Source organism: Rattus norvegicus, chromosome 3, assembly GCF_036323735.1.
Source record: "Rattus norvegicus strain BN/NHsdMcwi chromosome 3, GRCr8, whole genome shotgun sequence".
Classification (NCBI taxonomy): Eukaryota; Metazoa; Chordata; class Mammalia; order Rodentia; family Muridae; genus Rattus; species Rattus norvegicus.
The window spans coordinates 9,767,174-9,784,947 of NC_086021.1; positions in this window are offsets into that span (position 1 = coordinate 9,767,174).

Consider the following 17,774-nt stretch of genomic DNA (forward strand, 5'->3'; position numbering starts at 1 on the left):
CGAGGAGATTAAACTAAATATCTGGGAGTCCTCAGCAGATTGTACAGATCCAGGGCTGAGGGTTCATAAGTATGTTGGTCTTTGTGGGGGTGGAAAGGAACACTTATTTAGATCCCCACCTCCTACTATGTGCTACTACAGTGGAGGCAATGCCTTAAGTCCAAGGTTTTTTGTTTTGTTCCTCTGTGTGTTTGTGTGTGTGTGTGTGTGTGTGTGTTTGTGTGTGTGCGTGTGTGTGTGTGTGAGTGTGTGTGCGTGTACATACATGCATGTGCAGTATATAATGTAGGGACTAATCCATTTCTCTTCTACCTTATTCATTGAAGCAGCATTTCTCAGTCAAACCCAGAGGTCAACAATATGACTAGTCTTGACAGCTATCTTGCCCTGGGGATTGGCCCTAACTCTACCTCCCTGGACTGGGATTCTATGTGGGCCACAAACCCTACCCATCATTTACCTGAGACGTGTGAGCCATCTCCTCAACTGCTAAGGTTCAAGTCCCGGTGTTGGACCCATCTCCTTTACTTTTGTTTTCTTATTCTTTCTTTTTTTTTTTCATCTTGGTCATAATATCAGAACCAGGTTAAGGTATGACTGGCTCACTCAAACAATCACTCAAATCCCTCCACACAAATGTGTTCTAATAAGGAGGAGGACCCTGCTGACTCTCTGTCCTGTAAAGTCTGACCTTTACAGATGAGTTAAAGTTTGGGATTATCCTAGTGGGTGATTGTGGATGCTGTTGTTGAGGTTGAGGGAGGCTGGCAAATGAGGGGCCAAAGCTGAGTCACTTATAATAACAGATACAAAGCTGAGTGTGGTAGTGCATACCTATATTCTCAATACTCCTGAAGATCAGAATGTCAAATCCAGCCTGGGCTACATAGAAAGTCCAAAGGCAGCCTGGACTACATCGTAAATCCAAGGCCAGCCTGGGCTGCAGAGTATGTCCATGGCCAGCCTGGGCTACATAGTAAGTCCAAGGCCAACCTGGGCTACATAGAATGTCCAAGGTCTGCTTGGCCTATTACATGACGCTTCTCCAAACAACAACAGGTTTTTTTTTCTTTTTGGTTTCTGTCTCTCCTATTTCCTCTACACTGATACCAGTGAGGTGGGTTGGGGGTGTGGGCGAGAAGTTTCATCATGTCTGATGGTCCAGGATCTCCCAAGCAGCACGGCAAACCAAACAGTGCAGCAAACAATTCTGTTTCGATTGTTGCAGAAAAACATAACACATGGGAAGTACTGTCTGAAGAAATGGCTCTAAGATGGGATAACACCTCGGGAGACTGGACTTGGATCTTGTGCTAGTTTCCTCGTGAGAAAAACAATGATGTTCTCAACCAGAGTCTGTGTTGGGAATACAACGCTGTGCTTCCATTTCAACACTGCATAATCTCCATATGGCCACCCTGGAAATCTTGTCTGATATTAAACAGATTATAGGAGAGGTAAGGTGAGTATAAACACCGTCATTAAAAAGTGTTTAAACGATGAATAATTTTTGTTTTAAATTTTTGTCTGTGGTACCAGGTTCAGTGTTCTGCATAAACTCTAAAACACGGCAATTTCTTTTTTTTTTTTTAAATCGCCAAACAGAATGGATCTTATATTTTTCTATATAGGTCTAATCGAGACATAAAAATAAAATTATTTGCTTTAAAAAAAAACTAATTGTGTTTCAATAGCTTTTTTTTGTTAATTTCTTATTTTTAGTGTTTTGTGTTTTGGGGTTCATTTTAACAATTATTTTTTCATTGAATTAATTATTTTCTTATTTTCTAGTGTAGATAAAAATTTAGGTTGCTGGTCTTTGTTTCTAATCTAAGAATTAGTGTTGTAAATAAAGTTTCCACTTAGCACCGTCATAGTTATGTCTCACACATTTTGATAGTATGTTTCCTATCATCCTCTTTTTTCTTACTGTTACATAGTTTCATTATTTCTTGACATCTGTGTTACTTGTGAATGTGTGATTTAATGTTTCTGGACTGGGAGACTCCTGTTGTCTCTCATTGAAGACGTCTATTTTAGTTTTGTTGTATTAGCAGAACACATCCCGAGGAGCTGGAGATGCAGCTCAATGGACAGAGTACTCACTTGGTTCTCACACAGCTCTGGGCTCCACCTACAATACCTCATCAGCTGGTGTGGTGGTCCATGCCCAGAGTCCCATTACCAGGAGGAGAACCAGGAGTTCAAAATCATCCTCGGGTGCATAGTGTGTTTGAGGCCAGCCTGGGCTACATGAAACCTGTATAAACAAATATGTCCCACAGGACATCTTTTCTTAGGCATTTGCCACACTTTGTTCTGTGGTTTCTGAGTGTCTGAAAAGTCCAGGGTACTTGAAGGAAAAGAACATCCTGGTGCTACTAGGGACTGTCAGTCAAAGACATTGGCTGGTGAAGCCATCTCATCCTAGCTGGTTTTCCGCCTGCTTCTGTTGCTGATGGGCTGATGCGTGTCCACAGCTTTACTCATGATCGCCCTGCTTCCTTTTAGCTGTACCCATTCTTGCTTCCTGCTGAGGCCGTGATGGAGTTAGTGACACAAAGAATTGGGGTCTCCTTCCAGCCCACTGATTATCTCAACAATAAATTCTTTCTCTGTAGAAATAGTTTCTCTGTTGCCTACATTATCAGAAGTAAATAGAACACTCTTTTCTGTTTTATTTTGACACTGGGTTTCATTATGTAGGTAGGGCTGGCCTGAAACTCACTGTATAAACCAGGTCGGCCTTGAACTCACAGAGATCAGCTTGCATCTGAGTGCCGGGATTAAAGGGGCATACCTGGCTCCTTCTTTTTTTAATTTTTTTTAAAATTTATCTCTATGGTGTGTGTGTGTGTGTGTGTGTGTTTGTGTATGTTTGTGTGTGTTTATGTGAGTGTGTGTGTGTGTTTATGTGTGTTTGTGTGTGTGTGTTTATGTGAGTGTGTGTTTTTTTTGTGTTTGTGTGTGTATGTGTGTGTATGTGAGTGTGTGTGTGTTTGTGAGTGTTTGTGTGTGTATGTGTGTGTTTATGTGAGTGTATGTGTGTGTATGTTTGTGTTTGTGTGTGTGTATGTGTGTGTGTGAGTGTGTGTGTGTTTGTGTGTGTTTGTGTGTGTGTGTGTGTGAGTGTGTGTGTGTGTTTGTGTGTGTATGTGTGTGTATGTGTGTGTGTTTATGTGAGTGTATGTGTGTGTGTTTGTATTTGTGTGTGTATGTGTATGTGAGTGTGTGTGTGTTTGTGTGTGTTTGTTTGTGTATGTGTGTCTGTGTGTGTGTGTGTGTGTGTGTTTGTGTTTTGACCAAAGAGTCCGTTGGATCCTCTGAACCCAGATCCTCTGCAAGAGCATCCAGTGTTCTTAAGCAGTGAGCCGTCTCCCCAGCCCCTTCTGCCTGCTCTAAACTCCACTTTATTGTTCATCTTGCCCAGACATGCCTTTAATTCCTACTGTTAGTGTTTGTTTTAATTCAGTGAGTTCCTATTCCATTTTCTCTTGTTTCTTCTATTACCTCACCAAGATGATGTGTATACTTTTCTTTTGGAAGTTTCTCATTGACGACGCTTGAATCCTGGCTTTAAAATCCTTGCTGACAATTCTGACAATGGTTTTGTCTTGGTGCTGAAAGACCCCCAGACTTGGGGAGACTCTCGCTCCAGTCACGGGTTGAGGTACCCCCAGGAAACACGAGAAGCCGGTCTTGATGTAATCAACAAGAGGCAGTTTTATTTACGAGATCTCGGGCTGACACGTATCTCACACAGGAGATTGAGTCAAGCCCCGAGCCTCTCTAGGCCGGAGCTTATATAGGGAAAACAAATTGGTTAGTACAAAGGGTGTACAGTTATTTTTTTTTCTGTGCGGAATTGTATTAACAAAGCATTCTAGCATCTTGGCAGTATGGGCAAGGTGTCTTATCTCGCTGCAGCAGGGGGATGACCCATCCTCAGGGAGTGAAGGAAGGGGAGGGGGTGGCTCCAGATGGCCAGTGTCCTTGGGAGTTGATAGTCGGGCCAGTGAGCCCTATCTCAAATTCTCTCAGGCATGTCTGGACTTTGTTCATGACTAACTTTTAGAAATTTTAACCCTTCATTCCCCTCTACTCCTTGTGAATAGTCCTAATCTTAGGACTCCATGATGAATCTAGTGTCTAGTAGCTCTTCACTCCGTACAGCCCGATACTGTTGTCTCAACATAAGGACTTGTATAGCACTAATCCGTTCTCTAATAAAAGCAAAAAGGCGGTTAATGATGTAGGGCCCAACAGTGAGCAAAAGGAGGAGGATAATCAAGGGACCAACTAAAGCTGACAGCAGGGTGGTAAGCCATGGGGAACTATTGAACCAGCTTTGAAACCAGTTATCAGTGGTTTCTCGTTCTCGTCGTCTCTTATCTAACCTTTCTCTAAGTTTAGCCATAGAATCTTTAATGGTCCCGGAGTGATCGAGGTAAAAACAACATTCTTCTCTTAAAGCAGCACACAGCCCTCCTTCTTTAAGGAATAGTAAATCTAACCCTCTTCTATTTTGAAGCACCACCTCTGACAAGGAAGTCAGGGATTCTTCTAGATGACTGATGGATTTTTCTAACGCCTCTATATCTTCAGAAATGGCAGTGTTTAAAGCTGTTAGCCCCTGATGTAATTGTTGTGGTCCTGTAATTAAAGCGGCTGATCCGGTACCTACCCCAGCAGCTACTCCCAAGCCCAGGAGTATGGCTACCGTTAGGGAGATGGGCTCTCTTTTGATCCTGGGGTTCTGACCATATAGAGACAAGAGTTCTTCAGAATGAAGGTAATAGATTCTTGGGACCAACTGTACCATTACACAGTAATCTGAAAGCCTATTGACCACCAAGTCAGCCAAGCAGGGGGTGAGGCCAGAGGCGCAGGCCCACCAAAACCCAGAAGGAGGAATTAAGTAAGAAGCAATATCGGAGGGGGTGGTGTCAACTGGGATAACATAGCGACATAAGTGTCTGTGAGACTGGGGAACCTTTCCCACACACGTTCCTTCTCCTGATACCTCAGTTAAAGTTAGCCGGGGCTTGTTGGTGTAAAGGCAAACTTCAGGGTTAGAGTCTATGGTGAAGTTGGCCGAGACTGCTATCCCCTCGTAATAAGGGGGGCTCGAGGAAAAACAAAACCAACGTTCTGATGTCAGATCGGGATTGGAGTAATTAAGGGCCTGGAAAGCACCTTGGACCAGCCTAAACATGTGTTCCTGGGCACCGGGCAAGTGAGGGGCCAGGTAATTTCCCGTGGTCATGTCCCCGGCAAGTGTAGAAACCTCAGGTTTTAAAGTAGTAGTAGTCGTAGTAGTAGTAGTAGTTTTGGGCCTAGGTTTGGTGAGGGGTCGTATATTCCTAAGAACAGCGCTTGGGTCTATAATTTTGGGGCTAATAGATTCTACCTTAAGTCTAATATCTAGGAGAATTCCAGGATCTGTTCCAGGTACGTAGAGGCACAGTCCCCAGCGTCGGGTCTGAAACCAGTCTTTGGTGTATTTTTTTCCCATTTGAGTAAAGGTGATGTTGAGGGTGGCAACTCTACCCTTGGCCCATTTGACGTCTATAGAACCCCAAGTGGACGAGGGATCCCAGCTTGTCTGCCCTGTAGTCTCACAGCCCCAATAATAACAGAAAAAGTGTGATTCTCCTCCACATTTCCACATATCAGACCTGAGGGGCCGGTTCTTTGGGCAGACATAGAAGGGGGTCTTAGTGAGTTCTGTCCTAGCCCCAGGAGTCCGGCAGCCGGCATCGGGTTTCGGGGGTGGAGCACGTACAGCTCCAGGTCCTCCGAACCGGGGGGAAGTGTATAAGTGTGGTGAGAAATCTAGCATGTCATTCACCTCGTCAGGGGCCATATGTTCTAAGCCCCACCCTGGTGCTCCCGCAGCCAGCTTACACCAGGACGGGTACAGCGGTGGCCACCAGGTCCAGAGGGGATGTTTACCAGTGACGGACCACACTAGGTCTCCTGTTGAAGAGAAAACCTGCCACGTTAGTTGTTGGGGGGAATGTGGATCCTTATTCGATGTCATCTCCCGGGGTGAAGCGGCGGCAGAGGCGAAGCTTAAGAGGGTGAGGAGTCCTTTCCACAGTCCATTCATCTTCAGGGGTCTTGGGAGCCTTCTTAGTGTGTGAAGCGTGGATCCAGGCAGCTATTCCGTCGACCTTTATAGCTGTCGGGATGGTGAGTAGGACTGAATAAGGTCCTTTCCAGCGAGGTTCAAGGTTACTGGCTCGGTGTCATCTGACCAGAACCAGATCTCCGACCTGAAATCCGTGTGGGATGTTGGGGCTTTCCGTCCGGTAGGTCTCCTTCAGCAAGTCCCACACCTGGCGTCTGACAATCTCAAGAGCCCTTTAGGCGTTTTGAAGTCAACAGGCAGAAGTGAGGGCCTTCCATCCATGTCTGGAACATTTTTTTTCTGGCCTCTAGTAGGATTCCGTCTTTCCTCAGTGGTAAAGAAGACCTGTAACAGTTACTAACAAGCATCTCAAATGGGATGGTGAGAAAACAAGGGAATCTTGAGAATAGAGGTCCACTGAAGAGGACAAATAGCATTTAGTCACACAGCTAAACCAGGAGGCCTTCTTGGGACAAAAAGGCCGTTGTAGAAATAAGCACAAGCTTTGTTCCTGTGAAACAGAAAGGCAAGCAGAGAGGCAGCTGATCTGTTATCGACTATCTCTCTGGACTTAGATTTTACTTAAGAAGTACCTCCCTTCAGTGTCAGCTCAGTGGCTCTGTCTCTCAATAAACCCAGCCTCTGAAGGACACTAGGCTTCTAGTGAGAACTAATAACAAAAGGATGGAGAGAGGGTTAGAACCTGGGTGTTAGATACTAAGTGGCTGACAAAAGAATTGTAACCAGTTCACCTGGGGCTATCAGGACTGTAGTAGTAGTCCTTTACCAAGCTGTCTCACTGGGTTAAAGGCCCATGGAAAAGAAAACATTAATCCTGACCTTGGCCACAGCCAAAGACTGAATTCTAAATTTTGTCTGGCAAAACAAAGTTCTTCACAGTTTGTTGCAGATTCTTTGAAACTATTTTAGGGGCTTCTCTGCCCCCCAACCTGGGGCATTTTGACCACAGGGGCAGGAGCTGGCTGCTGTGGGGATAGGATCAAAGGCACTCTCCATGTCAATGATGACTAACAGGGAAGGTTACTTAATGTTGGAGATCAACTCCTCTCTTGGAATAGGGCCAGCAGATAAGGCAGGCTCCCTTAAAGAACTTCTCTTAATGAACACTCTCCTTTTGTGAGCAAGTTTTGAAGGTCTGGCCACTGAAGGCAGCAACTGGAATTTTTTTTTCAGGGCCAAAAGTCTCATAATACAACCACCAACTCTGCGCTATCTTTGTTGTCAAAGCACCAACCCCAGCCAGCCTCCTTACCTTGAAACTCCTCTTACACTGGCTTGGCCAGAGCTGCGCTGCTGCCCACGCACAGCCTGTAGCTTGCTAGCAGGCCTGTATGCTCACCACCCTCAGCCCCTACATTTTCCTACTCTGTGTTGTCCCTTCCTTAGAAGCTGTGAATGTTTAAGCAACAGGGAGAATTTTTCTTCAGGATCTAAGGTAAAGCTTTCAGGTTCTTGTTAATGCCTGCTTCAGACGGATCACTCGCTAACCTGGAGTCCTTCATACACAACGGTTAACAGCAGCTGGGCTGGACAATGGGAGTAAAGAGAGGGGCAGCTCTCCTTGGGGAGGAGGCTCAAGAGAGAAAGATAAAACTCCCCGGCAGAAAACAATTTCTCTCAAGCAAATTATTTTTAACTTTTAAGTTAAGCACCAAGAGGACCAAGTAAAACTCCTTGACAAACAAAGCAAACAGTTTCATGATTTCAAACACAGTCGTCAGTCCAAGATTTCAAACACAGTTGTCAGTCCAAGTCCAAAAACGAAACAAAAGCCAAAAAGACACTGGACAATACCACAGAAAACAAACCAGAGAAACAAGACCCAAAACAAAGCATCCTATAACCAATTTCCACAGATGCCTGGTACCTTCAGTACCTGGCCCAAACTGCAGCTTAACCTTAGCTGCTTCTGGGATACCAAACACAGAAACAGAATACAGACAACAGACACTAACACATCTAAGCACACTTGTCCATGCCTATACTTAAATAGGCAGCCGAACACGACCTCCGAAGTCAAGTCACAGTCAGATCTCTTTGACTGTCACCTGCCGGGTCCTCCCGACAAAAGTCGGCTCGTGGGACGTCTCCCAGAGCTGAGGCGTCCTCACTTCCACTATCTAAAAAAAGAACAAAAAGAAAACAGCTATTCGAAGTAGAAACCCAGTACCTACTCACAGGCGTCTGTCCGGGGTGGGAAGCCCTTCCATCCAAGCACACTTAAATACGGGGTAGGAAGCCCATCTACCCAAGTGTACTTAAAAACAACGGGGTGGGAAGCCCATCCACCCGAGTGAACTCAAAAACAACGGGTTGGGAAGCCCATCCACCCGAGTGTACTCAAAAACAATGGGATGGGAAGCCCATCCACCCGAGTGCACTCAAAAACAACGGGGTGGGAAGCCCATCCACCCGAGTGCGCTCAAAAACAACAGAGTGGGAAGCCCATCCACCCAAGTGCACTCAACAACAACAGAGTGGGAAGCCCATCCACTCGAGTGCACTCAAAAACAACGGAGTGGGGAGTCTTCTTCTGCCCAGACAGTGCACCAAGACCTTAAACCGGTACTGAAAAACACAGACTACAGGACTTAATTCACACACACACTACTCTCACACTCACACAACGGCCGCTTTCCAGCACTCACACTAACGTACCTCCAAGAGGCATTCGGATCTCCGGGGGTTACGCTCCTATCCCGGACAAGCCCCCAATGAAAGACTCCCAGACTTGGGGAGACTCTCGCTCCAGTCACGGGTTGAGGTACCCCCAGGAAACACAAGAAGCCGGTCTTGATGTAATCAACAAGAGGCAGTTTTATTTACGAGATCTCGGGCTGACACGTATCTCACACAGGAGATTGAGTCAAGCCCCGAGCCTCTCTAGGCCGGAGCTTATATAGGGAAAACAAATTGGTTAGTACAAAGGGTGTACAGTTATTTTTTTTTCTGTGTGGAATTGTATTAACAAAGCATTCTAGCATCTTGGCAGTATGGGCAAGGTGTCTTATCTCGCTGCAGCAGGGGGATGACCCATCCTCAGGGAGTGAAGGAAGGGGAGGGGGTGGCTCCAGATGGCCAGTGTCCTTGGGAGTTGATAGTCGGGCCAGTGAGCCCTATCTCAAATTCTCTCAAGCATGTCTGGACTTTGTTCATGACTAACTTTTAGAAATTTTAACCCTTCAGTGCCACCACCAGGGAACTGGTTTTTCTCCTCTGCTTTTCATTTAGGGGGATGGTCATGGTGTGATGTGATTTCCATTTTGACATCATTTGTCTAAGATGTCAGCAGTCCTGACACTGTGGGTGCAGTGGCTGTTTATCCTTCATAAACTTATGGTGGTGTTTTGGTTTTTCTGGATTTGCCTGATTGAATAAAAGGGATTATACCTCCAGTCCATACCGACAGGCATATTTTAGAGGGGTCAGGAAGAGTGGTTATCAACCTTCCTAACGTAACCTTTTCATACTGCTCCACCAACTGTAAAATTATTTCATTGCTACTTCATAACTTTAATTTTGCATAGTTATGAAATGTGATGTAAATGTCTGACATACAGGATATATGATATGTGACTCCTGTGCAAGGGCCATTTGAGCTCCCAACGGGGTCTCAATCCAAGGGTTAAGGACCACTGATCTGGACTTAGTGGGATGCCCTTACCGACGTAGATGGGTTGCCCAGTGTTGCCGGGGAGACGTCTCCATCTCTTGAAGGCAAAGGATCTTCCACGATCAGGCTTTTTCCTGAGTCCCTCTGGAATAGTGGGCACACTCTTGATGGTTACTGATGGATCAACTGACTCCAGGCAGTTTTCTTTTACATCCTCGAAAATGAGGATTATAAAAAGGGTTCTGCTAGACAAAAGCAGTGGCTGAAGCTATCCCTGGCAATCTTTCCCCTTCCCTAATGGCTCCTTGTCCCCACAAGGCCAACAGTAGATGTCTGAGTGCCTCCCAAGCTGCACCTTTCCAATCTACAATCTTCCTCTGTGCTGTTTCTTTCAGGAAGAGCACACACGCTAACCCTGAACCCATCTTGTCTTCAGTCAGCACTAACAACCTATTACTCTCTGCCAGCTTCGCTTTCCCGTATGACCTGGCTGCTCACAATTCTGAGGCATGTTCACGCTTGTATCGACAAACAGAATGGCACCGATTGGCTAGTCTATAATGACGCAGATTCTCTATGATTCTGATTCAGAAGCCTGTAAATCGGAGATGAAGAGACCATCGGCAGAGGAAGGAGTTCTTGTGGGACGTTGTCACCACAGAAGGGATCCAGTGGGCTAGGAAGACAAGAGAGGGAGCTAAACTCCCTTTCATAATTTAACCTTTTTTCCACAATAGCATCATTAATGGATCTTTATTTATAGGTCGCTCCCCTCTTAACCTAATCAATTCTTCACAACTACATTCCCACTGGGGATTAATCTTCAGAAAATAACTTTTGGGTGAACACATTCAAACCAGAGATGACGGTGAATATTTGGATATCTATAGTGGGGGTGGGCATTATTCTTCCCACGTCATGTACCCGTAAGATCTCTAACTACCTCCTTACCCACGGTAGCCTCACTGAATGACGTGAATTCCGGGTGATTGATGAGGTACAGACACCAAAGTTCATTGCCATATCCTGTCACCAGTATCAAGCTCGAAACAGCAAGAGCCACCTGTGGGAAGGAAAATATGAATAAACTTTACGGTATCTCTAAACTATAAACCCCCAATTTAATCAAAACATTGTTTTAGACTCAGTTTTCTTATATCGATGTTCTTTAAATGTAGAAGTCAGTGGGCTTGATGGTGACTCCTTGTACAGGTTTATACTGTACATTAGCCATCTTCATCCTCACAACTCACCTCCATTTCCACCTGCACACACACACACACACACACACACACACACACACGCACACACACACACACTCACACACACACACACACACACACCCTGCTGCTCCCCTTCCTCTTCCTAAATGCCCCCTTTCACTTAATATCCCTTATTAAAATCTAAATTCCGCAATCGTCTGTTTGAGTCTGGCTTGTTTCACTTAACATATTGTATTTTACACTCCCATCCGTTGTTCTGAGAACAAAACCCTTTGCTCTTACACATAGATGAGAATCACATCAATGAATATCACATTTTTTAAGCCATTCATCCAGTGATCAACAGCTAAGGTTATTCCAATGGCTCATCTATTGCACACAGTGTGGCAATCAGATTGGATGTGCAGGGTCCTGGTGAGTTTTAATTGTCAGTTTGACTCAACCTGGCAAAAAGGAGCCTCAGCTGAGGAATGGCCTCCATCAGATTGGCCTTTGGCTACATCTGTAAGGAATTTTTTTTGATGGTTGATGTGGAAGGGTGTAGCCCACTATGGGGAGTGTCATCCCCTATGAAGGTGGCCCTGGGTTGTAGGAGAAGGAGAGAAAGCTGAGTAGGTCATGGATAGCAATCTAGTACTCAGCATTTCTAAGTTGTCTCTGCTTCCTTTCCTGCCTCTAGAGTCCTGCCTGAGTTCCTGCCCCAACGTCGCTCAGTAACAGACTAGTACCTAGAAGATAGAGTGAGACAAACTCTTTCCTCCTCAAGTTGACGGCTATGACGTGATTGTTCTTCTTGTTGCCTACTTGTTCTTCCCTTTTTTGAAAGTTGACTCTGTTTATTGTTCTTAGAAAGATGATGTTACATGTTTCCTCATGGGCTCTCTGTCTCTTACCTTGTTTTTCTCTGTCTCTGTCTCTCACTGTATTTGTGTGTTTGAGTGTGTCTATGTGTATGTTTGTGTGTGTGCGTGTGTGTGCATGTATGTGTGTTTGTGTGTGTATTTATGTGTGTGTTTGTGTGTTTGTGTTTGTAGGAGTGTTTCTGTGTGTGTGTGTGCGTGCGTGTGTGTGTGTGTGTGTGTGTGTGTGTGTCTGTGTGTGTGTCTGTGTGTGTGCTTTCCAGGCTTAAAAAAATCCCCAAGGCTGTAAATCTCAGCAGGTGCCTAGAGAAGGAAGATGAAGGGGAGAAAAGGGGGAAAAATCACGTCCTTTGAGTTAACCCCACATTGAGGTCATCCACATAGTGGACCAAAGTCACATAATGGCAGAGAAGTCATAAGAGCAGACAGAGAGGAAAACTCAAAGTGTGAAGGAAAATGTGCTTAAAACTACAATAGAAGGGAGACAAGGAAGACGGTGCACTTAGAAAAGTGGACAGATTTTAAAAAGCTGCCATAGTTGAAAAGCTCTAATTTATAAAATTAAAAAAAATTATAATGGTAAAGTGGAAGGGAATTACTGGGAAGAGGGAAGGGAGGGACAGAGTGTGGTGGGGACAGGGGAGGGTTCCGAAAAGAATCCTTTTGGAAATCTGAAGAACTATGTGACACAAACAATTAAAGTGCCCTGTAATTTACAGGTAAATTCCATACTTACCTGCATCCAGTATTCTGTCTACCCTATTTCAAAAACAAAATTACCTCATCTGTTTCATACTGTTTTACTGCATTTGATTTAATAAATTCCTTGTAACCAGAAGTGCTGGTAAATTTTAAAGAAATTTAAAATATAACTGGTCCATATCGGGTTTGTCATCAGTTTATCCCGATTTTGGAAGCAGGTCCAGGAGCTAATTTTTCCTCGCTCTTTGCAAAGAATCCATAATTCATGATTGCCATTGACTTCAATACAAGGTATTTAATCCTGTCAAATTCCAGCTTTGTTTGAATAAAAATGGCCCTCCTCTAATTGTGGTTTTTGATAAAGCTAATTTTGGTGTGCTATCCAGTGGGCTGCCTCGGAGAGAGAGCGGAGCGATATTTCTGATACGGAGAATGGCTTAAAGATAACCAAAGGAACGATAGGAGCTGGGAAAATAACCACCAAGGATGTTGGTGACTCAGAAACCAAAGACTTTTTCAGAAAAAAATGCATGAAAAGAGCTACTTGGGCAGACTGTGACTCGAGTCATCAGAATATTTGGGTGGGGACTTTATTTTCGGTCTCCAGGAGGCTACATGCGGAGCTAAAACATAGATGCTGGAAGTTTCTAAGCGTAACTAGGGAAGGAACTGGGCTGAGAGTGCTTCTATGACGTAAGCATCGCCTGGATGATGTCACACAGAGAAGGGCAGAGGTTGCGCTTCTCTTCCACTTGGGGGCGCTAGACTCCCCTGAAGGTGGGTTCGCTATCTTCCCAGCAGGGTGTGAAAGCCAGTTCAGCCCCTGAACCCCACAATTGTTCAACAGCCTTTTGGAGCCTGACCGGTTTCCGAAGACAGAATCAGGACGAAGAGGACATTTTCTTTCGGTAAATACGTTTATGAAGATAACGGGGACCCTTGTAGCCCAGAAAGATAAAAGTTTTCCCTCGTACAGCGAGTAACCGTATGTTCTGATGTCTTCCACGTTTGAGAGCTCGGTGGACGGTCTAGGCTAGTCAGTCTAAGAGTTTATTATCCTTTGCTAACAATATCTACTTCATAATCCTACTAAAATGCCAAAGCTCCTCTCTGTGCCTGTGCATTTTAGGAGATAATATTTCTTTGTTTTTTTTTTTTTTTTGGTTTGTGTGTGTTTTTTTTTCGGAGCTGAGGACCGAACACAGGGACTTGTGCTTGCTAGACAACTGCTCTACCACTGAGCTAAATCCCAACCCCAGGACATATTATTTCTAAATGTCTGTTGTTGCCTACACAAAAGACTCTTGTTGCGGTCGAAGATGCAACAGCATCGCGGAATAAACCTGGGGCTGGGTCAGGATGCACAGTACAGAAAGCCAGTGGACTGGTGTGCTGTGTCTCTGGGCAGACACTTTTGGATGTTGCCACATAGTTCATAGTTGGAGGGTAGAAGAGGGATGTGGCCACCCTTCTGGCTCCTTTGTTATCTTTTCTCTGTTCTGCTTGCTTAAAGTGGGGACAGGGATACTTAATCCCACACTGACCTAGCCAGTCAAGGAGAGGTTCCTCAGCAGAGGCAAAGTAACTAGGGGTGAAGAAATGTGTCTGAATATGTTATTCTGAGCTGAGAGGACCATTTGTTCATTTCCCTTTGAACTTTAGATTTTGATTTTTGAGACTGTGTTTTTCTGTGGGTACCTTTGGCTATCCTGGAACTAACTCTATAGACCAGGCTGGACTTGATATCACAGAGGTCTTCCTCCCTCTGCCTCTTGAATGCTGGAATTAAAGGTGTGCTCCACTATTGCCCAGCCCTCCTATGAACTTGTGATTATGACAGAATTAGATTCAGATGCTCAAACCTGTCTACCATTGCCTTCCTCACCTGCTCCAAAGTTTTCTTAGACAAGAGCCTTGGTCCAGCGCCCTCCCCACCCCACCCCCATTGTTCTTGCAGGCAGTCACATGACAGCGGCAACAGCATTGTGTCTGGTTTAAGCAGGTGAGCTCTTCAAACCCAGGCCACGGGCAAGTATGAAGCCTGAACACAGAACGATAGCCACAAGACAGTGGACCAGGATGCCGTGGCCTACCACACTAGGTCTACAGCCAAGAAGAAGAAGACGTTTCTGAGGAAGATGAGCACACCATCCTCCCAGAAGTGGAGGAGGAGGAGGCCTTCTCCCCAGGCCCTGGGGAACATTGTGGGCTGCAGAATTTCTCACGGATGGAAGGAAGGTGATGAGCCCGTCACCCAGTGGAAGGCCATCATTCTAGATCAACTGCCAACAAATCCCTCTCTTTATCTGTTCAAGTATGATGGAATTGACTGTGTCTGTGGACTGGGACTTCACAGTGATGAGAGGATTTTAAAGCTTAAGATCTTGCCTCACAAAGTAGTGTTTCCTCAAGTGAAAGACGCCCATCTCACAAGTACCATGGTTGGCCGAGCTTTGGAGCACAAATTTGATGTCAAACATGGCTGTAAGGACAACTGGAGGGGGGTGGTCCCATCCCAGGTGCCAATCATGAAGGACTGGTTTTATATCACCTACGAGAAAGATCCATCCTATACATCTACCAGCTCCTGGATGATTACGCAGAAGGTAACCTCCGTATCATTCCAGAATCTACTCCAGCAGAGGTGAAGTCAGACGTTGACAGCGACATCTTAACAGGTCAATGTGTCGAAAGACTGTCTCTCTCTCTCTCTCAAACACACACACACACACACACACACACACACACACACACACGCAGATGTACACTTACATCATTTTTATATGTCAAGTTGTTAAAATTCATGACACAATCAAGATAAAGGAATAGAGGTTTGTTGAGGGTGCACAGTCACGATCATTGGGTTTAGACTGTAGTGGCAATAACCACATGGCTACAGTGTATTGATCTGGGAAACTGAGAGCCTGCATGAGCCCTGCTTATATTTGGGTGGATCAGGCAGCCAAGAGTTCGGTCGAACCAGCCAGCTCCCTCCTTCCTGCCCCAGTGACCTACTTCTCCTAGGGCACAGTCTGAAAGGTTCCACTACCTTCCTAGACAGTGCCATCAGCTTGAGACAAAGTGTTCCCACAGCTGAGACCATGGGGAAATTTCACACTCAAGCCCTAAGGAAATGTGCGAAATGTTTTGTGAAAACAGTTTAATTTCAGTTCTGTAAACAGGACAGGGAGTAACCCTTTGATATGGATTGATTTAGTATTTAGCTTACAGAGGGCACCCCAAAAAGATACATAGTATAGAAAATGCACAGTTTTCTATGTATCAAGAATGGCACTAAAAACAACACACTAATGAAAATAAAATGCAAATAACTGGGATATATAGTAACAATTCCAATCGTCAGTGTGAAAGGCTCTTTTATTTATACATGTGAGCTTTTGTTATTAGTTCCCTACTGGGTTGATTTTACAAGGAAAGAAAATCACAAGCTCTATCACAACAACCACGGTGTCATTCATCACAGTGTTACAGGACTCCGATCTAGGGATTTATCATCAGGGTTTAACAACAAAATCCATCGGTTCAATACATGAGGCTTTAGGGGAGAAAGTGAGGTTACAAGTATGTAATGCCCTTTAGTGTCTTCTCTGCCAGTCTTTGGCATGCATGCCTTATTGTTGACTATTGTGGTTGGTGGTGGTTGTTGTGCTTTTAAATATGAAATGTTGAATGCAAGGGCAATTGGCAGGAATCCGATAGATCTTTGCATCCTCACTTTTTCCTGCCCATCTCTCGCTAAGTCTCCCAATCCTCAGCTATCATTCAAATACACTGAAGCAACTCAAATATACCGAAACAATGTGAAATCAAGACACTGAAGCAACTAAAATATACTGAAACAAGGTAAAGTCAAGATGCACTTGCCATCTCTAATTTGTGTTTTCTAGTTGAAAGTAATAATCTGGTAAGCCATAGAAACCACATGATGGGTCTGAGGACGTTTGGTGGGTGAAACCGTTTGCTGCCTAAGCAGACCTGTACTCAGATCCCAGTCATCATGAAACAGGCAGGGGAAACCTGTAACCGCATTGACAGGAAGGGGGAACAGAATCACTAAGGTCTGCTGGCTTCCAGCCCGGATGAAAATATGAGAGTTTGGGATCAGGCAAAGACACCACCTGTCTTAGTTAGGGTTCCATTGCTGTGAGGAGACACCATGACCAAGGCAACTCTTAATAAAGGAAACATTTAATTGTGTCTGGCTTACAGTTTCAGAGGTTCAGTCCATTATTATCATGGTGGGAAGCACGGTAGAGTCCAGGTAGACATGGTGCTGGAGAGTGTTCTATATATAAATCCGAAGGCAGCCCAGAAAGAGACCTGCAGCCACAGGCAGCCAGGAATAGCATCCATCTTCCTCATTGGGCAGAGCTTGAACACTAGGAGCCCTCAGAGCCGGCCTACACAGTGACACACTTTCTCCAACAAGGTCACACCTCCTACTAGTGGCACTTCCCATGGGCCAAGCGTGTTCAAACCACCACAGTGCATCAAAAGAAAATGGCAGGGAGACATAGAGAAAGATACTGCATGATATCCTCTTGTAGCAGGGTGCTGCAACCCCCCCCCCACACACATAAACCCATGCACATGTGCACACATGAGCAGATTTATTTATTTACTTTGTTTTAATATTTTTCCTTAAGAACTTGGTACATACACATAATGTGTTTGAGCGAATCCATCCCCATCCCCTCCCCTCAAGTCCCTCCCCTTTCCTCCCTCCTAATTTACATCTGCATTTTAATAGAAACTGCTGAGTCCATTTTGTTCTGAGTAGATGTGTGGGGGTGAGTACAAACATACAGGGGAGCATGGACAGCCATCAGGGGCCAAATCCATGAAGAAAACGGGACCTCTGCCCTACAGTCATCAGTTCTCAGTAGTTCCTCAGTTGGGGTAGAGGAGCTTCAGAGTCTCCACCCGTCTATTCTGGGATTTATCTGTGCAGATTTTGTAGATGGGATCCTGGACACTGTGAAACATATGAACACACACACACACACACACACACACACACACACACACACACACACACACCAAAATTTAAAACCAGAGAATGGTTTTTAAAAGGTTACACAACGTACTAAATTTAGTTCCTTGGTGGTGAAATATTTGAAATCCACACCAGATCATAATACTATCTATATAAAATTAAATTATTCAAATGAATATTTTAAAGTTCAGCGGACCTTTATCTG